Source organism: Meles meles, chromosome 2 (assembly GCF_922984935.1).
Source record: "Meles meles chromosome 2, mMelMel3.1 paternal haplotype, whole genome shotgun sequence".
Classification (NCBI taxonomy): domain Eukaryota; kingdom Metazoa; phylum Chordata; class Mammalia; order Carnivora; family Mustelidae; genus Meles; species Meles meles.
This window is the reverse complement of record NC_060067.1, coordinates 72,927,476-72,953,245: the sequence shown is the minus strand read 5'-3', so window position 1 is coordinate 72,953,245 and position 25,770 is coordinate 72,927,476. Positions and strand designations below refer to the sequence as shown.

General features: G+C 45.0%; 1 long non-coding RNA gene across 1 annotated transcript; it reads right to left on the bottom strand.

Annotated features, from left to right (window-relative positions):
* Window positions 1-904: 904 nt before the first annotated feature.
* LOC123929226 lies at window positions 905-6,190 on the bottom strand. The gene is made up of 4 exons (XR_006815903.1): window positions 6,160-6,190; window positions 5,084-5,237; window positions 2,788-2,898; window positions 905-1,115 (listed from the first exon to the last, which is right to left on the bottom strand). It is a non-coding gene; the product is annotated as an uncharacterized LOC123929226 (long non-coding RNA).
* Window positions 6,191-25,770: the final 19,580 nt, after the last annotated feature.

Here is a 25,770-nt window from a genome sequence, read left to right as displayed (position 1 = left end):
CTCTCTTTCTCTCTCTCAAATAAATAAATAAAATCTTAAAATAAAAAAAAGACTTTGTCTAGTTATGACCCAGCCCTGGGGCTGCAGACCCAGCCGGGGAAATTCTCCCTCTGCTCAGAGGAAGGCACTGCAAATCACTTCTGTTCATGGAGGAGCTTGGTGGGCCGCTTAGATTGTGGACCTCAGAGACAATCTGAACGTAATCTCAGGCAACGCCATATGTGGAAATACTGTCTGGTGCAGACAGAGCATGCTAGAAAGGAGAAGAAAATGGGATTGGACTAAGAAGATCTTTGTTCCAACAAGGACTTTGCTCCTGACAACCTCACCTCCCTGAACGGGTGTTGAACTCTCGCCAAGTCCAAGTTCACCGTGGAGCCAACAGTACCCTGGAAGGCTGCTGGGTTGTGAGAAAGAAATGAAAATGAAGAGCGGGAAGGCATTCTGAAGGCTTTAGAAGGCAAGGTGTGTGTGGAACATTCATGGTGTTGCTGACATCCCAGCTGGGCGGGCTGCTTCCCTCTCGGGTCCTAGAAGGCCATAAGCAAGGGTGACTTGCAGATTTGGGGATTAAATCAGAATGTGTTTGTCTTTGTGCTCACACCCAGAGGTTAAAATGAGATGATGAAATATCAGGAAAGCTGTTCACAGAGTTTTCAAATCCTTGAAAGCTTTTGTCCCTTCTTGTCCCCACTTGCCATCGCCCAACACTTGATGTGGAGGAGAGAGAAAAACACTGCATTTTGTGCCTCTCTGCCACACAAAAGGGGCCCCTTGCAGAGTCCCCCCTAATGTCTCTAGACCTCCATTCCTTCACTTGTCAAACTGGAAATCTGGGGCATGCCTACCTCCTACAGCTGCGATGAGGATTCAATTCAATGGTATGTTTGCATGCCATCAAGTATAAAACCTTTTGCAAATATCAGGTATTATTCGGCAAATTTATTGTTCACTATGGGCTCCATTGCGACTTAGTATAAAGATGGGGAAGATAGATCAGAGATCCAAGTGAATAAAAAGGAACTTGAGAGTTGTCTCTAGATTTTCCAAATTTGTGCTGCTTTGTCTCTCTCACCATGAACTTAAGTTTAGCTGTAAGCTGAAGATCTATTTCACTGCCAGGAAAAAGAAACGTTTGCACATGAAAATGGATGAATCTCAGTATGTTTTGTGTGTAAAAGAGTCTCAAAAAGGTACACAGACTATAATTCCATGTATATAAAATTCAGGGACACGTGCACACCAATAACTGCTTAGTGCTATGCAGTTCTGTGGTATAATTAGAAATAAAAATGCAGGAGTGGGAACACACTGGGGAGGGCATAAAGGGTATCGTCAAAGGTACAGAAATGTATTCCTTAAAGTAGGATGGTGGGTACAAGTATGACCATCTTATTATTTTCTTTTAAACTTAGTTTATCGGGGTGCCTCGGCAGCTCAGTCAGTTGAGTGTCTGCCTTCAGCCCAGGTCATGATCTCAGGGTCCTGGGGTCGAGTCTGCCTCCAGCTCCCTGCTCAGCGGGGAGTCTGCTTCTCCTTCTGCCTCTGCTGCTCCCCCCACTTGTGCTCTGTCTCTCTCTCTCTCAAATAAATAAATAAAATATTTTTTATTTTAATCAACTAATTTTTTAATTTTAATCAACTAACTCCAAATGTTTTTGAAAATATTTGAAGTTACTTGATTTATTTTATTATTTATTTTTTTAAGGTGTATTTATTTGAGAGAGAATGTGTGAGCAAGCAAGGAGGTGGGAGGGAGGGCCAGAGGGAGAAGGAGTGAAAATCTCCAGCAGCTCCCTGCTGAGTCCAGGGCCCAATGCCAAGATCATGTCCTGAGCCAAAATCAAGAGTCCAAATCTTAACTGACTAAGTCACCCAGGTGCCCCCAAACTTAGTTTAAATAACAATAATTTAATAGGGATATAGTTAAGTGGTATATATCAGCATACTTGTATATATATACACACAGAATATCTAGAGTATATATATAATGTATTATATATATATATAATATATATATACTCAGTATTTATATTATACATAATAAAAAAATTTTAAAAGATTCCCCATGTGTCTTAGAGTCACACTATAATAAAATCTATTGACATAATTCTTTTTTTTTCCTCCTAGTTTGTTGTTTGTGGCTCAGCTTGGGCCATAATAAGACTCACCATGCCCCAGCTCCCCGCCCCCCATCTACACCCCGCCCATTAGGTAGGTCTCAGTTTCTAACATGTATCCAGCACTTGCTGCCTACCCCAGGGACTTGGCACCTGCTACTCCTCCACCCTAGGGTCTCCCTCCCCAGTGTCTCATCGTCTGGGTCTCAGCTAAGCCATCATTTCTTTTAGGAAGTCTTTCTGCTTCTTCTGACTACATCAGGTTCTCCTGCGACAAACTTCCAGAGTATCCTTCTTGTCTTCTTCCTGAAATTCATCATACTTGTAAATACATAAGTTATGTCTTTCCAACAGACTGGAAACCCTAGGAAAGCAACGCCACATCTGTTTGGCTTACTGCGGCATCACTGGTGTCTAGCGGGTGAGCTTCTCAAGAGCATGCAATAATATGTGTTGAATGAATGAATAATGAATGGAGGGAGGGGTGGATGGGTGGGTGGATAAACCGCAAAGCCGGAGGATTCCCACTGACAGGTATGAATATGAGATTATAAAATAAAATTTATCAGCTATACTTTGGGCACTGCTTTACCTGCTCTTTCCTTGGAACTCAATGAACAATTAGCACCAGCTTTAAACAGCTAAAGGAGTTGTCACCAAGATTTACCTTCATTGCATTGAATCGGGTCTAGCCATTGTTTCTCCCTGGTTCCAGTGAGTTGGGATTGGCATGGCGATGTCACTTTAAATGCCTCTCTGGGGTCTTTCTTTCACAGCTCTGTTTAAAAAAAAAAAAAAAATAGCAGGTTTCTCTCAGAGAGAGGCACGGGATAATGTATTATCTGAGTTATCACTGTTCAATCAAAAAGTGCATGAAGCAGCCACATAATTCATTTGGACAGCAATCACCACGGAGTTATGCAGGTCTCTCATGTAGGTGATGAAACAGCCAAATTCCCTGACAGTGGTGAATTACTCCTTGTGTCACTAATAGCAATGCCAAAAGAAGTGTCAAGGCTATAGACATGGAGCATGGGGGGCTCTTCAAATTGCACGAGTAAAAATGTGAGATGTTTTATTGCTTTCTTTTAATCTTGATCATTGAGGTTTTAAAATGAAATTACAGGGATGCTAAGCCCGGCCAGTGGGTAGGGTGATTCATTTCTACTTGGCAATGGTATGAGGAGGGTGGCTCCTGTCCAGCCAAGCCTGGGCTGAAACCCCCGGGCCTCGCCATTCCGCCACCATCCCTAGGGCTCAGTTGGCACCTCAAATCCTAACAAAGGCTGAGTGACATCTGCGATTTTTTTTTCTTTTTCATCCACAATCAAACAATTCAGCAACTATATATCCCTTTTTCTCACACAGTTATAATATTGACCTGATGTAATAAAATCTCTGATTTTTAAAAGCCTTGTAGTATGGGAGAGAGAGAAAAAGAGAAAGAGAGGCTAAGATGAATTTGAAATCTGGTGATTAGGAAATGTTTTGAATGGCCTTGAGAACTGCAGGTAAAACATTATATTACACTAATATTCTTGTTTAGTTAAACTTTTTAATGTTTTAAAAAGCCCTTCATAATATTATGGATAAGTAAATTCTTGGGCCTGATTTCAATTTGAGTCAAATTCCAACTAACAATGTTACACCCATAAACCTTCTCCTTAACAGCCCATAACCTTGAACTGAAAACAGAATTCTTCAAGCAGGCTCTTATGCTGTCTATCTGTGAAATAAGCATTATGGACTTTCAACAGATGTCTTTAATAGACATTGTTATTAAAAAGAATATTAAGTAAAATAAATTTAGACTGCTAGTCTAGCACAATTACTAAAGGAATACTGCTGCCTGTTCTGATCATCTCATCTACACTTAATTGGGAGAGAAAAAAATTCTCATAGTAGCCAGGTATTCATTTACCTACCTAGCTCATTATCCCTGATTAGGATTTGTTAGTACCTCCTTGTATGCTCTAGCATAAGCCTCAATGTTCAGGAAATTAAAAGTTGGTCAGGGGAAAGGAAAAAAAAAAAGTCCAGTTAACAAGCATCAGTCTAAGAGCAAATTCCTTATAAAAATTTTGGGGGAAAATTGCAGCTCTTTTTCAGTTATGAGTGCCAAAAAAAAAAAAAAAAAAGGTTTTGTGGTTTCAGGCACTTCTAAGTTTTATAATTTGAAAATAAGTTAGGTTTTCAGCAGAAAAAAGAAAGTTCCAAGTCCATAATACGGATTAATGCCTCGGTATATTTTGAAGATGACACAAAGCTGGTAAGAACAACCAATCTATTTGCTGGGAAATGTTATATTGTGCACGAGCATTTCAGAATAACACTGTCTGTTCTAGCACTGGATTTTGGTTTTTACACTGTCTGTTCTAGCACTGGATTTTGGTTTTTGCCTTCAGGGCTGTAATATGAAAAATATTATCCACTCTAGTTAATTAGGTAGTAACTGGAACTTATGAGACATCTCTCATTCTGGGGTATAGAACAAAGGGGGAAAGGTCCACTTTTCTGGCCCATGGTCTGCGTCTTCAGCGGCAAGCTCTCAGGGAGGTAAATCAGAGGTAAATGTTATGAAGGTGGCCCTGGTACTGTCGTTCTTTGTTAACAGAGGAAGAATGTGAAGGGGGATCTTAACCAAGATTACAGCGCGCATCAAACCGGAAGCTCGCGTCTTTCCCGGGTGAGAACGCATTCGCAGTGTGGTAGGCTGTGGCTTCACTGTCTTTATTAGGCGCTCTGCACTGGGGCAGGGCTGGGAGGATGGGGTGGATCAGCACTTCTAACACAGGCCTGTCAGTGGCTGAGCCTGCAAGCGGGAGAAGGGAAGAACGCGGGGCTTGGATCAGACAAACCTCCATGCAATCCTTGTTCTGAAACCTATCGGTTCAGTGACAGTGGAAAGCTACCTGACCCTCTCTTGATTCACCCGTAAGATGAGGGGAAAAGAAAGAATATACCTCACGAACAGTTGTAGGAGTTGAGTAAAGAAGAGAGTTTGGCAAGTAGTAACAATCGATAAACGTCGGCCATCCTTCTTCCTCTTCTCCTTTTTTCCCTCTTCCTCCACCACCTCTTCCTTCTTTGTAAATTCCAAATTTCGCTCCCAGTTTCCTGTAAGTTACATTTCCGGTGAATGATCTGAAAAGGTAGATCTTACTACTGTATGTATGTAGGAAAGGGCAAGCAATGAGCCTTTAGTTGCATACATTGATACGAAAGCTGACCGCAGCGTTCATTAAAGAAGCTGCAGTGAAAAGATGGCGAATGTAGGATTCAGAAAACCTGGTGTCTGACCCCAGCCCCGCCATTTACAATTTAAGCAAACTGCCTGAGCCTCTCTGAGCCTCACTTGTTTTGTTTTTTATTTAATCTGCAACACTGACTGAGAAGTCTTACCTACCTCACACAGTTCCTGTGAGGATCGAACGGGAAGATAGATGCAAACGCATCTTGAAAACTATAAAACACTTAGTTGAAATAAATTAGAGCATTTTTATAATTTTCATCATGCTCAAAGTCACTTATGATGATAGATTTCTATATCCGTAATTTTTCCCTGAAAGTTTACTCATATTTGGAACAATTGTTATTTATTACTCACTTATTAACAGACATAAAAATAGTTTTGATGACAGCCTTTTGCTAACAATAAACCAAAAATGGATTCAGGGTTTAGTAGTGGTGAAGAGCAATTCTCCTTTTTTTGAAAAGTTGAGACTTCACATTGTGTTAGAGCAAAGTTGTTGCTTAATAACTGTTCTACTAAAGTTCACCAGGTTGTACTCGATGTTCTGGCCTTTATTGCTTACACAGAGTATGTGCTTTCCACCTGACCTTATTAAACACACACACACACACACACACACACACACACACACACACACACACACAAAAGTTGCTTTGACCAAAATGGTCATACTAGTACAGGAAGAGTAACTATAGAGAAATTCAATTTGTCTGGAACTTCAGGGCTTTAAGAGCTAATTCCAAGTGACAGAGTTATTGAGACATTTGACCAAGAGAAGAACCTTACCTTAAGAAAAGGACAAACATTTTGTGTAAACACACTGGTTCCTTCTCCTGGAGAGGTTGTTTATGCTTAGTCATTGGGAAAATTTCAGCTGCACTTTGATCAACACAGCTCAGTAATTATCAAGACATTGACTACCTACAGCCAAGGTAGGAAAGGAAAAGTTTGACCTACTTGTAGCACAGAAAGGAAAAACTCAAGGTGATGAAATGCTTTCCTTGGGGGATGCCATCCCTTTATTTTATGGTCACACCTAGTATACCCCTCTGATATCGGGTCTGCTCTGCCCAAGAAATAAGGAATTTTTTTTTAAAGATTCTATTTATTTATTTGACAGAGAGAGATCACAAGCAGGCAGAGAGGCAGGCAGAGAGAGAGAGAGAGAGAGAGAGAGAGGGAAGCAGGCTCCCTGCTGAGCAGAGAGCCCGATGCGGGACTCAATCCCAGGCCCCCGAGATCATGACCTGAGCCGAAGGCAGCGGCTTAAACCACTGAGCCACCCAGGTGCCCCGAAATAAGGAATTTTGAAGGCAGAATAGAAGTATGATTCAGCTCTCCATGCATTATTCAATGCCATCCAGACTTCCAAGGCTTAATACTTCCTGTCCACTCATCCTCAAGGAAGCAAACAATGCACGCTGAAGGGTAATTACTGCCCAGTTAGGAAGGTATGGTTTCTTGGCTCCACACCCCATCTCGTGCATTTGGCTTTATGATGCTGGAGTTGGGACCCTGTCACCCACACTTCCCCTTTGCCATGTTAAGCTCCGAAAATCAAGGGCACTGGAGGGCGTCTTCAAAGCTGGAGGAGAAGGGACTGACTCCTTCCCCTTTGCTCCCTCTTGGCATGGTGTCTGCTGCCAATGCTGGGTACCAGCCCCACAGCCCGACTTTTTGACTCCACAGAAGCAGTTCTTTCCTACAGCAGTGAGGGAATCCCATCCTAAGTTTGCCCAGCACTTGCAGAACCAGACTATGGTTTCTGTCTCCCAACTAGACTGTCACCTGCTGACAACCTGAATTCATGGCTTAATACTCCCATCATATTGTCTGTCCCATAGTTGCTTGTAGTCAACATCGATTGTATTTGGGTGCCCAGAAAGCAATCATTTTTATTTTGGCAAACCTCCCCAAACTTACTCCCTGTCGATGTAGTTTAGGTGGGACTGTGTCTACCCTTCTTTCCAGGGGGAGGCAGGTGACTGAAGTCAAACACAAGAAATTATTGCCTGGGCCACCCATGCCAACCATGATTGATTTCATGGGTGAATGTGAGCTCCAGACATCCTTGAAATCAGTGTCACCTTTTTAAACTTGCAAGTTACATAGAACAACAAATTCTCATTCTTTAAACACGTAAGCCTAAGTTGTGTGTTTGTCACTGACAAGCTGTTAAATGAAGGGAATGAATCTTTCACATTGGTACTTTAACAGAAATTTGGTGGATGTGTGTGTAGGGAGCAGACATCCCTCTGTGGCCTTTAAAACACAGACCAGATTGGAGCTAGTGGCAGAGGTAAGTACACCTCTCATCATCCTCCCTCAGCCAGGAGCCTGGCTGAGGCTTCTGTTGCCAACCGCCCCATAGGACGAATTGCATGGGACCATTTGTTGATGACTAGCCAAAGAGCCTTGGGGTTGTGGCTGAGGATTTGACATCTTACAATGTGAGACAAATAGAACTTTCTAGATGCCACATTCTAACTGACAATTTAGCTTACTTACCTTACATGGTGATGGAGACAGGACTAAAATGCTTCCTTATAAGATCTTCTAAATATGGCATATCTGAAACCTCTAGCCAAGCTAAGACAGAACTAAGAAAAGAGTAGATATTTATTGAATGCCATTGTAGATAGATATTGGGTCAAGTAATTTCATTTTACAACCAACCCAGGAAGTATGCCCACTTTTTAAAGATGAGAAAAGTGAGGTTTGGGAAGGGCAAGCAACTTGCTCAAGGTTACAAACTAATAGATTCAAAACTAGTTCCCTCTGACATTGAAATTCATTCTCTCTCTCCACATCAGGAAGGCAAGTCAACAGATAGTTCAAAGAGAACAGAAGATTGCTTGAAATGTCTTGTCTCCTACCTTTCTCCTTGTTTTTCCACCCTGAAAGCCCAGAAGCAGAAAGGTGGCTGGAAACTTATTCTAAAGAGTCACCGCGGGCAGGAATTTACCCTGTGTACTGGGGGGAAGCGAATCCAAAAGCAGTCGTACTTGGGCTGTTAGCAAAGTCTTAGCTTGTTTCTAGTCTAGCCACAAAAAATAGAGGTTGATCTAGCAAAATGATTTACTATCATTCATTAGTGTATTTTATACTTCACTGAACTTAGATAGGCAAATTATATAAACATTTTACATACAAGCAAAACATGTCAGATGTCAGGACTCAAAATATGTATTTAATTAAAAAAATACATCTCTTAAAACCAAAGCCCTAAATACATATTAAACGATACCCTAATCTGAAGGTAAATGAGACCCACCACCTAACATGCATTACATGACCCACATACACGGGGAATACCTCCACTAGTGAGGCAAATGCATGCCTCCAGCACACTTTATTGTCAGCAACTTCATTAGCCGATGAAGCAATAACACAGAAGTCGTCAGGACCCATCCAAAGAGACAGAGAAGCAGTGGGTATGGTGTGAAAATTTTAAATATTAACCAAAATTATATCAAGTCATCTTCCAGAAAACAAGATTCTGGAAGTTCTAAACCGGAGAGAGGATTAAGAAGGAGCAGGACTCCAAGGGTTCAATGTACTGAGGCATAGAGGTGGGGAAAAGGTTTGCAGGAGAAGTCTGCGGGGTGATGTGGACTCAGCCTGACTGGGTCACCCCAGCCGCCCTTGGGCGGGCCTCAAGGAGCTTGCATGGAGACCACCTGGTCAAGTTCCTGCAAGGACACAGAGGATCTGGAGAAAAGAGATGACGGCACCTCTGATCCCCCAAGAGCCTGCAGACTCACCAAGGGCAAGCTCAAGGTTGGAGTCACATGCCCATGATTTCACTGGGTTCCATGTTATTGCGCCATCTACCCACAAGGCCTTTTACAGAAGGGGGTGTTGTCCCTTATTCCATTAGAATTCAAAGACCAAGTACATTCATCTGGTTGAGGCTCCACATGGACTACAAGGGTCACTTATCAATGAGTAAGACCGTCAGTATATGAAAATGACACCGATCACACATTCTCCTTTCCTCTCAAAGGCAAGGAGGCGAGGAGGTGGGTTGACACAGGGCAGATCCTGGGCCGGAGGAGGCAGCCACGGGGTTATGAGACTCAGAAACAAGAGGCTGGGGAACCCCTACATTTCTGCTGATTTCTTATTTATACCATAAACCATGCAGGACAAACATGCTCTATTCACGGAGGTATTTTTGTCCCGTGCAGCTGTGTGGCTTAGCGGGAGCTTTGCTGTGGAGCCATATGACTCATGCCAACACCGCTGCATATGATTTATGAAGACTTGAAGAAAAAGAAAACAGCCAGCTTCATTACGAAGGAGCGTCGTTTTCAGAGTCTTTGTTCATCGAGGACCGGGCTACCACTTGGTCCCCTCTTGCTCACTCTCTGAGTGAGATGGTGAGTCTGCCTCAGCTGCGGGTGGGCTGGAGGAGAGCGCCTGCTCTCCTGCTCCCCGCTTGCCCTATTGACACCTCTAGTCCAAGAAGAGAACCAGTGGCTGTAGCCAGAGCTTCTGTGGCCTTCTGGCTCTGACTGGCCAAGCCCCCATCAGAGGTGTCGCTTGGGAATGGGGCGGCTTCCCTCTAAGACTGTCTCTGCAGCCCAAGGCACGGGGAGTGGGGAAAGGTTGAAAAGGGACCAGGTTTTGCTGGTTTGTAGGCTGGCCGCTCTTATAGGGCTATCTCCACGCCTCGCCGATTAGGAGACCATCGCTGGCTGATTTTCTGAAACGCACCCCTGGGAGAATTTCAACGAGGCATTTCCCCAGTCTTAGCCCATACTTCCCATGGGGGTCAGAAAGGAGGGGGCTAGGATCTCTTACTCCCAAAGGTTTCTGACTCCTACCTCGAAAACTTTCCAAGCTGGATTTGACGGGTCTAGTCTTTTCTTACTCTCCTTCCCTGTTTCAGCTTTCCCTTTCAAACAAGGCGAGGCCCACATTTATTCCTCGAAAACTGGGAAAATCAGTCCAGTTGAGAGCCCGGCTTTGTGGCTATAACACAGAACAGCTGCTTAGCGATAAGGTAGCTTAGGCTAAGAAAGCAACTTTGGTAATATCCTGTTTATCTCCTTCTAGGAATGCTCTGTTACTCACCGATACCCTCACCACAATGGGGCCAAATAAAAGTTCATAAGAACTTATGAATAATAACTTGGTCATAGAGCTTGCACTCAGGATACTTTCATTGTAAATTAAATCGTGAGATGCTCAGGAAAAGTTTGTATTCATGTGGTCTCACTTGTTAATATGATATATAGCAGATCCCACTCCCCTGCAAGAAGAGAATAAAGCAGATTTGGAAATGTTGTAAAAAAGGAACACGAAATGATAAATTTTAAATATGAAAAGTATCTACCATCTACCAGCAAGGTGTTTATCTTAAACCGGGAAATAGAAATATATAAATAAATAAAAGTTTTGGTACAATGCTTTCTTTTCCAGCCGAAGTGTCAAAAAGCCTCTCCTTTGTGCCCCTTGGTTGTAGTCAGTTTGAGTACGGTGCTTCCGATGTGGCTTTTGGTTTCTTTAATTTTTGTGTGGTCCAGCCCTGTCCCGACCAACACACACACCAAGGACCCAAACAATTGGTTAGAGGTAGTTGCTGTAATCTCTCTCCTTGGAAGCTTTGAAGATGCTTCCCCTCCCGCTGCATCAAAGTCCTTGATGGCTCTGCGCATCTCTGCCCAAGTTCAAAGCCTCCTTGCAGGAATTCACAGTGTAGTATACCACGGAGTTCTAAAGGAGCCATTACTCTCTATTTATCGTGCAAATTTTTATGGAGATGCCCTTACATATTTCTTGACTCACTACTTAGTCTCATGGTAGCTTCCCTGGGTTTGATTAAGAACCGTCTAGACACGGGTGCCTGGCTGGCTCAGTTGGTGGAACCCTCAACTCTTGCTCTCAGGATTGTAAGTTCGAACCCCATATTGGGTGTAGAGATTGCCTAAAAAGGAAATCTAGAAGAAGAGGGAGGAGGAGAAAGAGAATAACTGTCTAGGAAAATTATCTAAAGGACTAGGTTAGGGTCAGCCTGCCCAAAACTTGTCTGCTGACTGGTGTCCTTTGGATGTCTGTGATGCCACACCCTGTTCAATGAACTAGAAGGTTCGACCAGCTTTGTAGCTAGGGAGCTTTCCCTTAGGAGCCTTGGGGAAGCACATTCATTCTGATTTAAGCTGTGGTTAAAGCCCCCCCAAATTTCACCTTTTGCAAAAATTATCGGTGGAGGATTCTGGAAGGAAGAGAAGGCCTGGGACATGAGAGCAAACAGATGCTGTCGAGTGGGACAGGCTGTCTTACAGAACTCTCTGCAATGCTGGAGACCTTCTGCAATTCTGTGCTGTCCAACACGGCCGCCCCTACCTACACGTGGCTGCTAAGCCTTTGAAGGATTTCTAGAATGACTGAAGAACGGAATTTTCAGTCCTGTTCAATTTTAATTACTTTTCAGTATTATATAGAAATGGTGTCTATCGTATTGAAAAATATAGTTTCAGGAGTGAACGCTGTGGGTTACGTGCGTGGGTAGAAAATCTAGGACTTTAGGTGGAGGAAAGAGAAGGATAAGGAAGAGAAGATACTGCCTCACTTGCATCTTACTGGGAAAATCCTTTCTACCTGTCGCTGTAATAGCCCCGCCCAGGCAATAAGGAGAGCCTAGCAATCAGACCTAAAAAGAATAGTGTCATCATTTATTTTCATTAATCATTAGGGAACAAGGCTGCGGTGCCTACATGAAGCCTGGCACTTCCCCACATTCACGCCTACTGATTGATAGCATTTCAAGTAATCTTGTGGTAGGCAAGGGACAAGGGGGAAAGGTAATGAGATTGCTTCCTCATTTACCAGTCCAAGCCAATAATGTGTCATTGTGTATGGCTGTCACTTTTCTACATCAAGGGTGCCCAATACCAGGTAGGCCACCCGCCCTTTCAAAGCGACATAAATCAGGAGTTTGTACAAGTGGAGTGGGGTCATCAAGAGGCCACGGGAATCTCAGGCCTGTCCACTTGGCTGATCCGGGGCCTTGACATTGTTCCCTGAGCTGGCAAAAACCTGGGATTCTGAATCCTTTGCTGGGAGCTCCAAGCCACGTGGAGGAGGCAGGTGACCTCCTGGCAGGAGGGAGGAAGGAGACAGGAGAAGGGCCATGTATGTGAGAGAAGGTCCCTGCTGGGCGAGGCCTGGAATTTCCAAACACAGCTTCAGGGAAGACGGACCCCCAGCCCCCAGTTCCTTTCCTGCTATGTTCTAATTAGAAAGCACAGAAGAAACCTTGGAATGTATAAAAAAAGGAGACATTAATAAGTTTTTCTCCAAATGGGGGGGGACCTTTAATTAACCCACAATTCCCTTCTGTAAAGTGGTTTGTTTGTTTGTTTGTTTTTTGTTTTCTTTCCCACCTGATGTGGCATCTGGGCATGGGCACAGCACTGAGCCGGGAAGGACTTTCTAGGCAGCGCAGATATGCCTTTCTCAGCGTGAATTCTTTTGTTTTTCCCTGTGGCCAGCTGCTACAAAGATGCAGTTGATTTAGATTAAACAGGCTGAAGAGCGCTCGTCACTGTGTCAGGCCAGGCATGCTTCTCCAAAAACAGCGTTAAGCAGGTACAGTTTCAAAAACAAAAACAAAAAAAGTCAGGGGGCTGTTGACAGAGGGGCACAGACTGCTCAGGACTTCTGGAACAAGACCAGGCAGGGCTCCTCAGAGCGCAGACCCGGGTCCCTCCCTGGCCGGCGCTGGGCCCTTTCTTTCTGCCTGTCCTCACCCTTGTCCTGCTCCTCCCCTTCCCCGGCTGCCACTGGCTTCTATCTCCATTGTTCCCCGAAGCCCAGCAGCCAGTGTGCAGCCGGGCCCAGCACACGCGCGCAGCAGCCAGCAACTTCCTCTGAAGCTGCAATGCATAATTACAACCAGCTGCTCCGGGCTGTGGGCCGGCCAGCTCTGCAAACAAGCATCCCGATGCCCCGAGTTCCAGGGAGGCAACAGCCTGCTCTTGGCAGCAGCCAGTTCTCTGAAGGAAGTGCCCACGCCCTTGGAAGAAGAGGGAGCAGCCTCTCTCTCTCTCTCTCTCTCTCAGTCCCTCTCTGTGCCCAGAGGCCAGCGCCTGTCTGGTCGCCCGTCTTCCCCGCATCCGAGAGTGGTTTCTATGGTTAATAGGAAGGTGCCTACTCTGTCACCTGCAGCCCTTGTCCTGTGGGCTTATTGTCTCAAGCAGGAGTGGGGGCTGGGGGCATGAGGAACCCAGGCTTCTGGTGGGCACCTTAGCTCACAGGGGTTAGTGAACATGGGCAGAGACAGGGGTGGGGAACCTGCGGGAGCCTCAGCCAGCAGGAGGCAAAAAGACTCCCCGTGTTGCTTTAAAGAAAATGCCACTGAAAAGCCAAACAAGGCCAACTTAACCTCTGCAAGGAGAGCGGTGTGTGGGCAAGAGAGCTGAGGATCTGCCTGTGCCCGCCTCGGAGCTGTGGGTTCATTTTGGGGCCTCGGTGATCTTTCAGGCTTGGCTACAAGGATGACTCGGATCCAAAATTAGGCTTTGAATGTGTAACACAAGGCTCCCCGCCCCACCTACCGCCTCTCTCTGCCCTCGCTGTTTCTTCTGAGCCTGGCTCTGCGCCAGATCTGGCCCTTCTAGCTCCTGGGGGAAGGGCTGGCGGTGTTCTGTGTGCAGGCGAGGCTCTGGGGTGGGTGGGGGTGCACAGCACGGTACAGGGTGGAAAGGGAAGATTGATAGGCTTGGGGAGGGCACCCAACCCTGCAATCACCCACCCCCTCGAGCCAAAGCTGGGGAAGACCATGCAGGTGGCAGGGCAGACGTGCCACCTGGGCGGCTCACCCTGCTTCTGCCCACCTGTGCCTTCCAGCTCGGGCTCCTAATGGGCCTTTGGCAGCAAGAGAACCAAGCCGGGCTGGGCCAGCTGCTCTGTCGTGCCCAACAGCAGCCTTGGAGGTGGGGAGCAGCTGGGAGTCGGCTGTTGAAAAGGAGCTGCTCATTTTCCAGGGCAATTTCCCAGGGATGCCCGCCGGTGCAGTGGCTGCTCAAGAGGGGCCGATAGGAGCGTCTCTGAGGGGGTTCCTTCTTTCTGTCTGAGCGGCAAGCAGCCAGACGATGGCCAGCAGCAGCTGTCATGTTGGGGTTCCCCTTGGCAGATTTCTGTCTTTCCCTGTTTAAAAATCCCAGTAGAACTCTTTTTGCAGAGTGGCACCAGGCAGGGATACTTCCTTTCAAGGAGCTGAACAACAGCAGCCTATGTCGACCAAGGGCACGCAGAGACCGAGGTCTCCAATGAATGTGTGTCAACAACGGAGTTCGTGCCTCATCAGCCGCAGCTTTTCCATGTTTCTGCATCAGTCACTGAGGATCTTGGCAATTTAATTCCCCCTAGGAAAAGAAATACCTGTTTGAAGTGCTCTTTTGGTGCCTCCCCTTCTGATTCTTAAGCCTGGATACACCTGAGAAGCACATACAAAGCAAACGCATGTCCTTAATAGCATCACGACGCGGCTATTTCGGCCTGAGTATTACTTGTGCAGCTTGACTGGCTCTTCCACTTAGAGCCGTTTGGAGGTCCCAGTGACTCAGTAATGTGATTTTTTGGCAGGATTTTCCTTGGGCTTGCAATGAGGAACCAGCTTAACCAGCAAGCAGACGTGTCTGGGTTCTCGCGTCGCCGCAACCCTTACTAGAGAGCATCGCGGAGGAGAGTGTGGCCTCGGAGGGCCCCACGCCTCCAGTTCCCCCGAGGAGGAGTGTGCAGACGGCTGCCTCCGCCCTGCTGTACCAGCAAGGAGGAAGAGAGATGCCAAAGAACCACTACTGAACAAAGTTCAGTCTTTGGGATTATCCAAAATGAAGTGGACAGGGACAAGCCCCAGGTTTGGAGACGAGAGACTTACTTTCACAACTCTTCCCCTAAGTCCGGTGCGGACTTGGCAATCCACTCACTTCTCTTGGTTTCAGTTCTCTCATTAGTAAGGAAATGCATTTTGCGGGTGAAAAGTAACCTAGTAGGAATAATAACGGCCATGGGCGCTCCTTCTACTTGTTTAAGCTTCTCTATTACTTAAATGAAAACTGAGGTCCGGGGCACCTGGGTGGCTCAGTGGGTTAAAGCCTCTGTCTTTGGCTCCGGTCATGATCCCAGGGTCCTGGGATCAAGCCCCACATCGGGCTCTCTGCTCCGGGGGGAGCCTGCTTCCTCCTCTCTCTCTGCCTGCCTCTCTGCCTACTTGTGATCTCTGTCTGTCAAATAAATAAATAAAATCTTTAAAAAAAAAAACAAAAAACTGAGGTCCAGCCACTGAAGTGGGTTTCCTGGAACGCCATTCACTGACGTGTGAAGAAATGCAAACACTTTATCTGGACAGAAGATTATCTTTTTGTTTAAAAAATGATCTTCTATAATGTTTAGACCATCAGCCGGGGGGTTATTTTACCACCTAAAGGGAAGCACGAGTCTTTCAGGCTCCTTCTAGCCTCTCCCGGTGTGTTACAAAGATGTTCTTGACTCGCTGAGAGCAAGGTATCATGTATCACTCTTTCCACCAACAGATGGAGAAACCGAAGCATCAAGATGTGAAGCAAGCTCACCAGGGAGCAGGTGATGGACTGGCTCCTGGTCTCTTGATCCAGACCCTGCTCTGCTTTCTCTCTCTCTTATAAACAGCCATCAGTGACTTCATTTCCAGGCCCAACAGTGCAAACGAAGGCCCATAGTGTGCAAAGCATTTGTGTGCAAATGGGAGCTCCACTATCCGAGGCAGAACCCAGAGCCTTGAACAGAAGTGGAGGGGAAAGAAACAACTGTTACCACGGGAGGCAGAACCTCCATCAAAAGCCAGTCTCACAGCAACACGGCAGAAATGAGGATGTCATTAGTGGGAAGTTCATTATCACCCATCAGCCTACCACCAACATATCAAGATCATAGAAACCTAATGGCAGGTTTCTTTACTTTATTTAAAAACCTGTCTTTGACACTAAACTCTTACATGGAGATTTTCCTTCCATAGTAGTAGAACTGTGCAGAGAAACACCCTGATGACAAAATAGGAAAATTTCAGGTTAATGTTCATTTGTTGTGGTATTGCATATCATCGTGTATCATTCAACCAAATGCTCAGGTTGACTGAACACTTCTACTTGAAATTTAAGGTTGTGACCCATTTTCTTCTTACATCCTGTCTGCTCAAACACATACCTTAGTCTTTCAGGTTTTCAGCCTGGCTCTGACACTCACTCGCCTTGCGATGAAGAGCTTTAGGCAAGAGCTCTGAGCCTCAGTTTCCTCACTGTAAATGAAGCGACGATGCCAATCTCAATTTTTTTCAAGATTTTATTTATTTGTCAGAGAGAGAGTGAGCGAAGAGAGCACAAGCAAGCATGGGGAGCAGCAGGCAGAGGGAGAAGCAGGTAGAGAGAGAAGCAGACTCCCTGCTGAGCAGGGAGCCGCATATGGGACTCGAGCCCAGGACCCTGGATCATGACCTGAGCCGAAGGCAGATGCTTAAACATCTGAGCAACCCAGATGCTTAAGTGCTTAATTTATAAAAGTATTGAGCACAACTTCCAGTATGTAAAGAGTGCTTAGTAAATGTTATTTCCTTCTTCCTTGTCTTTGAATATATTCCTTGTAAAGTGTTTTAATTGCTGAAGTCCTTTCCTATATTGCACACAATTCAGATGGTTAAGAAACGTGTAATGATCCCTTTCAAATATATGGAAAAAAGGCCATCTCTGAGAGGTCGAGCGATTTTCTCAAAGTTGCACAGCAAGTTGGCGTAGGACTAGAAGCCTGGCACCTAGTCCTGTGATCTTTCCAGAAACTTCTGTCTGTTGCAGCCCTTGCCTCCATGTGAATGAAAGCAGCTGGTGCACGGTCCACCCCAAACCAATTCCAGTTCTTCGGTGCCTCCTCCCAGGCTTCCCTTCACTGAAGCCCCCGCTCCAATCCCATCTCACTCTTCAGGAACCTCCCTCTTCCTCCACCTGGGGCTGGGTGTTTGGGGCGAATAATCTGCACGGCATCTGAGTCGAAACGAATTGGGAGGAAATGTTATTTTCAATGAAAGAGTTGGATTAGACACCACCATACACATTACGTTGTTAAATATCTACAGCATGATAAAATCATCCCAAATGTCACTAATCCCTGGGGGACTTATTAATAATTAAGCATTTTTAGTTCACTTAGGAATGCAGATTCCATTTAACAAGAGAACATACACTAAATATGTCCCTTATATTACAGCTTGCAACAGAATATGTTGGAGATCGCAGCTGGGTTTCTCCAGGACAGATGACAAAGTTAACGCAGGGATCAGTCTTTTCTAAAGGCAGCATGTAAGAGCCAAAAGTAGCATCCTGGATTGGTTTATAAGGTTTGTGTTTATTAGAAGTGTTTATTAGAATGACTAATAATGGAAGCCAGCCGACTTGGCAAGGGCTGGGGGAGAGCCAGGAGAAGCCCAAAGGAAGTGGGATGACCTTGCAGAATATAGGGCAAAGCAGAGACCCAGGGCCTGCAGTGGCTTCAATCATCTGTCCCCACTGTCATTGTTCAGGCTTTTAAGGACCGCAATAGGCAAAGAAGGTGTCCTTCTATATGTTCCACTAAATGGGAAGGCCATTACGTTTTTCTTTAGCTTATTCCCAAAAGATACATGGCCCTGGTCCTACACACACACACACACACACACACACACACACACACACACACAGGAACAGCCACTTTTCTTTCAAAAGCAGTTTTCTTTATTTGCTTTGTTTTACTTTTAAAGATATCTGATTCTCTTTTCTTTTTCTTCTCCATTTCCTGGGCAAAATCAGAATACTGAATATCTTGAAAGGAAAAAAGGGAAGCTTGCAAACAGGTTGCCAATCTTCTTTGTGTCTTTCAGAGATTAACGGTTTTTTTTCTCTTTTCTCCTAGGCCCACCAAAGAAGGTCCCTTTTGAAGAAGATCAAGGTGAAGAGACAGAGACAGAGACAGAGAGAGAATGAGGGACAGAGAGAGAGAGAGAGGGAGAGAGAGGTGAAATCTGGGGAAATTGGTTGACCCAGACTTTAGTTCTGGGGCTTTTCTAACTAGCTTTGCAATGTGTGATAATTTGGGTATGTTATTTAAACTTTTTCTCTAGGTTCCTTTTCCTACCAATAGAAGTTATCATGATTTAGAAAACCCTTGCAGCCTTAACATACCCAAAATCTAGGCTTGAAGCAGGAAGGAGCCTTCCTCTCAATGGCACCTGGAGAATTTTGCAACCTTCACTCAGAAAAGGACTGTGGATAAATTTTTCCACTTCCTTGTTTCCTGTCTTGAGCTACATGCAAATCATGCCGCTTTTTTACTCCCTCACTTAAAGCACCTGCCAACCTAATAAAAGAGCCATAAATTTAGCCATAAGGTCCCCAATAAAAAAGAATCCTCTCCTGACCAGGGAGGTCCGTGGGACAGGCTGTCACCAGGAAGCAGAAACCACAGGGAAGATTGTTGTCATGTCTGTTGTGACCAGCGTGGGTGCCAAAGGACTCTGCAAAGCTGAGAAGCAGCAGAATTTCATCTGGAGAGCTGACTTGGCTCACTTTGCAGCCTTTTCATTTTCATCCTGACGTCATTAAGGCTCAAGGTGCAGCTGGAACTGCTTCCAGGAGACTTCTGGTCAGGAAAAGGTGTGCGTTATGTCTACAGGAATCGTTCCTCGAGAGTCTCTAAAACTACTACTTCCAGGGCGCCTGGGTGGCTCAGTGGGTTAAGCCTCTGCCTTCGTTCAGGTCATGATCCCAGTGTTGTGGGATCGAGCCCCACATCAGGCTCTCTGCTCAGCAGGGAGCCTGCTTCTCCCTCTCTCTCTGTCTACTTGGGATCTCTCTCTCTCTCTCTGTCAGATAAATAAATCTTAAAAAAAAACCCAAAAAACACTACTTCCTATTATTGGATCTAGGGTCTGGGCAGGGGGGGCTGAGTAGAGATTCCCACCCAGCTCTCAGGAAAGAACAGACATGGGCAGAGAGGAATGTGAGCAGGAACGGGGGAGCGAGCAGGGAGGGCACACAAGGCTGTTTATCTGGAGATAGCAGCCTTGGGGAAGCCGAGGAGGAGGGGCCGAGTTTCAAAACAAGTTGTGGACTTAGAGACTGTAAAAACGGTAGAGAAAAGATGACTGAGAGGTTTTCTTTTGCCACTAGTTTTCTTCTGCTAATAACCAACTCGTCCCCAAATGCCAACGGTGTGTCACACACACACACACACACACACACACACACACACACACACACACACACATCCTATCACTGCAGCCCTGATAGTCTGATGTGTTACTCCGGCTCTCTTTCTCTAAACAATCTAGAAAGCTCTTTGGGTATTGTCAAGGCTAATCAATCAGAATTATGCTTATAGCCAAGGGGGATCTCATGACCCTTGGTTCGTAAGCTGCTTCAGATAGGGACTGAACAGTTGTATCTAATAGGGCATGGCCTTGCTCTTCAGCAGATGAAAAAAATATATGTGTACCCACGCGTGTGGTGGGTTGTTACCTGGTTCGGCAGCTGTTCATGTCCCAAATTTCCGGTTCCTGGCAAAGAAAAGCATGTTTAAAATTTCTAGGGCTCTGAGCGTAATTACAGATTTTCCAAGCTTCTAGGGAGCCTAACCGATTCACTGCACAGATGATTAATTTGTGGCCCCGAGAAGTTGGCCAGATGAAGAACAGGTCACCCAGCTGGCTAGCCACAGACCCAGAGAAGAAACATGGGCCTCTAGGCTCCTTGTCCTGTGCTCCTCTGCGCAGGGCAGATTCTAGAAGATCTGTTTTTGCAGAATTTCCTTTCCACTCTGTAGTCATCTGATGGGTTTATTATGCAAAGTCTTTACCAGTCAAGCTCTCCCCAGCGCTCTCCACTCCTGCCCACACCTGCTCCTTACAAGGCCGCCCATCTGCACAGGGATGGGGCCAGAGCGCTCCACCCCCACAGGACACTTGTTCTTTTGCATTAAGCCCTTTCTTTTTGTCCCGAGGTTAATGCCTCTTTTCCTGGCCTCAATTTCCTTTTTATCTCTGTCTACTCACTTACCGTAGTTCGTACACCAACACTTCTATACATTACCTTTAAATGAGGGAGATACAAAACAGAGCTCACTGCAACACACGATACCTAAAAAATAATCTAAGATTGTGTAACAATTCTATGTTCTCTTTCTGTGATCATGAGATGGCTGGGACCTTTGAGTCACATCAGTATCAAATCTCTCCTTCTGGAAATGAGCTAGCGTGACTCGCTCAAGAACAGGAGGCAGAGCTGGGAATGAAACAGTCCCCACAGCACCGCTGACTTTTCTCCTTTCTCTTATCCGCCACACTGACCTGAGCAAATCACATTTTACATCCTCTCTTCACTCTTGTTCCAACCCCTGGAGGAGATACTCACGGCAACAAGTGGACTTGGAGCATCGACAGGATATGGAGAGGACGGACTGAAGAACCACCAAGTCTTGCACTGTTCAACACATTAGCCCTATGCCATAACTGGGTAGTTGAATTAAAATGAAATGAAATTAAAAATTTAGTACTTCAGTTGCACTGGTCACCTTTCAAGTGCTGAGTAGACACAGGTAGCTAGTGGCTAGCATAGTGGGCAACCCACGGAGCATTTCCCTCATCACAGAAACTTCTAGCAGACATCACTGCCAGACCCTTGGCCACCAGGGACTACTAATAATAACTACCCTTTATTGAGTTCCAACAGTATACCAGGCAAAATTGTTGGTGTTTTATGCCCGTTATTTTATTCATCTTCATAAAATTCATGAAGTATTATTTGCATCTGACAGAAGAAAGAACCGGTATTAAGCATTCTTAATAATCTGCCCTTCGTGTTCAGTAGTAAATGGCAGAAATATGAGCATGGACCGGTTAATGGCAAACTGTCATATGAACTCTAGTTTCCTGTGAGGAACCTTAAAGACTGACAATATTGCTAACATTTGTTAAGCTCCTACTACTAGGTACTGGGCATTGTTCTCGTAAATAACGTACATAAATGGCAGGGACTAACCTGTGGCTTCCAATTCCAATCCTTGTTTGCAGGGCCAGCTGCACTTTCTAGATGGGCTCTCTCTTGGAGCCAGCTGTCACATGTCTCTGCTCCGGAGGGCCAGCTCCGTTTCACCTGGTCACTGGCCTGCAAGGTCTGTTGCAGTCTCGGCCAAGCCGTCATCACCAGAAGTCATCACAAAAGTCACGCTCGAGAAGATCTTGAAAGAAGTCCTTTGGCCTACTCTTTGGAGCAGTCCTACCTCAGCTCATCACAGGGTAACTTTAAGAGCATGCTATTGACCGTCCTTTCTTGACATCTGGTTGGCCTAGTAGAGATCCCTTCAGTCCTGGTGAGCTGGCTGCCTTCCAGGTATGTTGGTGACTCTGTCTCATCCTTTAATATGGAGCAGGTCTGGTAGGTGACCCCCATGAGCAGGCTCAAGAAGCTGTGTGTGATATTTGCGGTGCTGGTCTATAGATTTTTTTAGTCTGGTCTAGAACGAAGTGTCACATGGATACCAGACTCCGCCTGCCAGCCTCATTAAGATAGCCTGAAAATTTTTTTGGGGGGGGGGTTTACTTTTCTACTTCTTTGATACTGTTAGAGCATTACTATCTGAGAAGCAAAATCCAAGGGAGGTTTTCTCTTTTATTTTTCCGGTGAAATTCTTTGAACTACCAATAGGGTTTCATTGCATGGGTTAGTATTTAATCCTACTCAGCTTTTTGACTTTTCACACCCTGAGCAGTATTATAACTCTGCGGGATGGTCCAAAATCCTTTGAAGACTGATTCCGGTAGGGTAGCATAACAGTCACCATATCACTTTGTAAATGGCTTTCAGAGAGAGTGGCCTGTGAGTTGTCAAGTTGGAAGGACCTCCTTAAGACCTTGAAAGGTAGGCTTCTTGATGTACTCTGGAACCAGTCTCAAACTATTAGTGGTGTAGACTGGCTGTGGGGAGTGTTTTCAAATAAGCGGTAGAATTTTTGTGGAATGCCATTGAGTTTCTGCAGTCAGATCAATAATAGGCCACATGTAAGTCAACTCACATTGTCAAAGACTCTTGTAAAATTGGTGAGTAAGTGCACTTCCTCTACATCACCTACCACAAACACCACAGGAAAGTCACTCCCACCTCACCACTCAGCCCAAACACACAGCTGTCTTTCAGGGGTACAACTGACCTGATTGTGCAATTGTTGGTTTGCTAGGATACCGACATGAATTGCTACAATAGGAAAGTGTGGCAGGTTCACAAGAGCCGTCTTATCATTCTCATATTTTTTTTTTCCTTCTAGAAAAGAATGATGAACTTGAAATCCTGCTGTATGTCCTTGGCACTCCACATAATAAAGAAAGGTAAATACAGCTATCTAAGTAGCTTCTTACATTTCAACTTGAAAATTTCCTCAGGTGCAGGCCCGTGACTACAATTCATGATTCCAGTTCCAGCTTCCTTGTTGGAACAAATTCATATTTTTTTAACCTAAACTGGCATGGATACTCCAAGACATAGTACATTCCCTCTTGTGGAGAGACTTGAGCACAAGGTGATTGGCTATTTAGAGGGAGTATTGTGAAGGGGATTTAAAAGCTAGTCGGGTGGCCAGACTAAATTACCCAATCAAAACCTGACAGGCTATGATTTAGCATGTTCCCTAGTCTGCAAATTTCTATATCCAGAATGTTCTACTCTTTAAACACATCATGCTTTTTTCTTCTCGGGGTCTTTGCCCACACTGTGTTTTTTCCTGGAATATCAACACATGGCTAGAGTGAGTGTGTTGAACAGTTTATTGTTCAGATGTTGATTTAAATGTTTTCTCCTTAGCAAAGTCATTACTAACCCCCCTATCAGTGCAGGCACGCCATGTTATTCTCTGTCTCTGAATCCATTTAAATTTTTCCACAGAATGTATGCCGTTGTGAATCTACTTAGAGTTTTCTATGGGTTGATTGCCAGTAGACTCATAAGGAGGAACCCGTGTCTGTTTCATTCATTAATATATGTATCTGTGCTTAGTATAGAATAGACATTGAAACAATTGTTGAATGTGTGACTGATGAATAAATATTAAAATCAGATTAAATTTATTTATAGAATCTAAGCTGCAGGATTTTCAAGGTGGCAGACATGTTTAGAGACACCCCACTCTGTCATTTATCAACAAAACATAAATACCCTCGGTTTCTTTTTCTCCTTACCCTATAAGATTGGTTGAGCTACGTAAATGTCTAAGCACTACCTGATAGCTGTTTTGATTAGGTTACACACTGGGACTTGTGTACTGTCCAATCAGAAATCCCAGCAAAAGAAAAAAAAAAGGAGTTGTGTTGTGTTGTGTCGTGTTTGTTTGTTAAACAATATCCAGGGCGTGGATGATACCGATAGTCTACCAGTTCCTTCCCAGTTCATCTGAAACAATCTTATCATCCTTCTGACTCCACATACCTCCAGCTTGTCTGACCGGAGTGGTGGATCCTTGAAGTCTTCCTCGGCTCCTGTGGGTGGACAATGACCCTGCCTGTCTGACTCATGGTCACCATGGTGACCTCTCCAGGTGGGGGCTGGTCACATTAAATATGATAGGCCCAAAGTAGAAGGCACCAGTGACCAGATGCATCAGGAACAAAGAGGGAGGAAAGCAGGGTCCTGAAAATAGAAATCACATCAAAAAATAGATGACGAGTTGATAATGCCTTGAGGCCTTTGTTCAGGAACACTCTGGCACTATAAAGGGAAGAATGACAGCCCCATATTCTTCTGTGAAGCATGAGTTGGTTTTTCTTCAAGAGTTCTTCCCAAAGAAGGCCTTGTGGGTTGTGGCTAACTCTGTTTTCCATTTTTATCTAGATTTGTTCTTTAACGCAAATGTTATTCTTTTTCCAAGGATTGCTGTATCATCACATTAAGAATAAGATAAACAAACTTGACAAAAATCCACTGGAAACAATAAGTGTGGTAATTGCATATTCTCGTCCTAGGTATTCCTTTTTTGTTCTCAATTAAAAGCAGTTCCAGCAGTTGTGTATGGCTGTATCATTTGTTCACCTTAAATAAATACTTTGGAATCTAAAAATATAGCAGAAATAAAACTTTCTGAAAAAAATAAAAAAACCTGAAACTTAGAATCACATCAAAAATAAGAAATGGATTTTTTAGGGGATCAGGATGGCTTTCAAGAGGTGGAGGTTTCCTGACAAGCCAACACTGTTAGGGCCCTAGATCTGGGGAGTGTAAGGGTTTGTACAAAACAGCCTCAGACCTCTGAACAGTAGAGATGCCCAGTCAGATATTGCAGATTTGCTTAGACTTAACAAAATTACGGGTTCGCTGTACTCACCGGCAGAGAGTTCACAAAAGAACAGGATTTCAAGTAGCATTTGGTCAGCTCAAGACTATTACCTAGTAAGTCATTTTAATTCATTCTGCTGAAATGAAAGATGTGATTCCTAACGAGGACTAAGAGTAGAAAAGCATTAGACCGCTACTAGGTAGAGTCGTGCACAAGACTGAGGCCACCACTTGGGGCACGGCCTCAGCCACATGCTTCTGTCTACAGGGGACTGAGAGAAATGACCGGGAGACTTCTGGAAGAAGCCAAGTGACCTGACCCCTGGAACTTTCATAGTTGTATGAAATAGCCCGGTTCTGCATCCCTCAGGACATGTCTCTTTCCCACAAGACCTACAGGCTAGTCAGCAGCAGGCTTCTAACACGAAGAGTGAAAGATCTAACACAGCTTCCTTTTCTGTGCTCACATTCCCCCACGACACGCCACAACCAGCACAGCAGAGCAGACACACTCACAGTAAGACCAAAAAGCAGCAACGGTGCTGGCAATTTTATCCCGGGGCCAAGTACTAGGACCGGCTGTGGGGAGAAAGGGCAGGGAGGGGAGGGAATGCCCTACCCTCAACCCTTCCCAAAAGCAGAGCTCAGTCCTGCTGGGGGACTCTAGCTTGAGCCTCCCCCCATAGATCCTTTGGCGGTGGGAGCTTCAGAGGAGGTCAACAAGGGCCTTTTAGACTCAGACACGGATATGGGACTGTAATCGCAGAAGTGAGGGGGCAGGACCTTTATTACCAGCCCCACCTCAGCCGATGGAAACCCTATAGCTCTCCTGAATGTTGCTGAATTAGTCACCTAGTATTAATACATCTAATATAGCATCTCTACCTTTCAAATAAGCCTCCTTTTTTTTTTTTTTTTTTTAAATCTCACACGGTTTTTCTGTGAGTCAGGAATTCAGGGACGGCTTAGCTGTGTGGTTTGAGTTTAGGGTCTCTCGTGTGGCCAAGATGCGAGCTAAGGCTGCAGTCATCTGAGGGCTGGATTGAGGTTAGAGGATCTACTTCATCCCAGC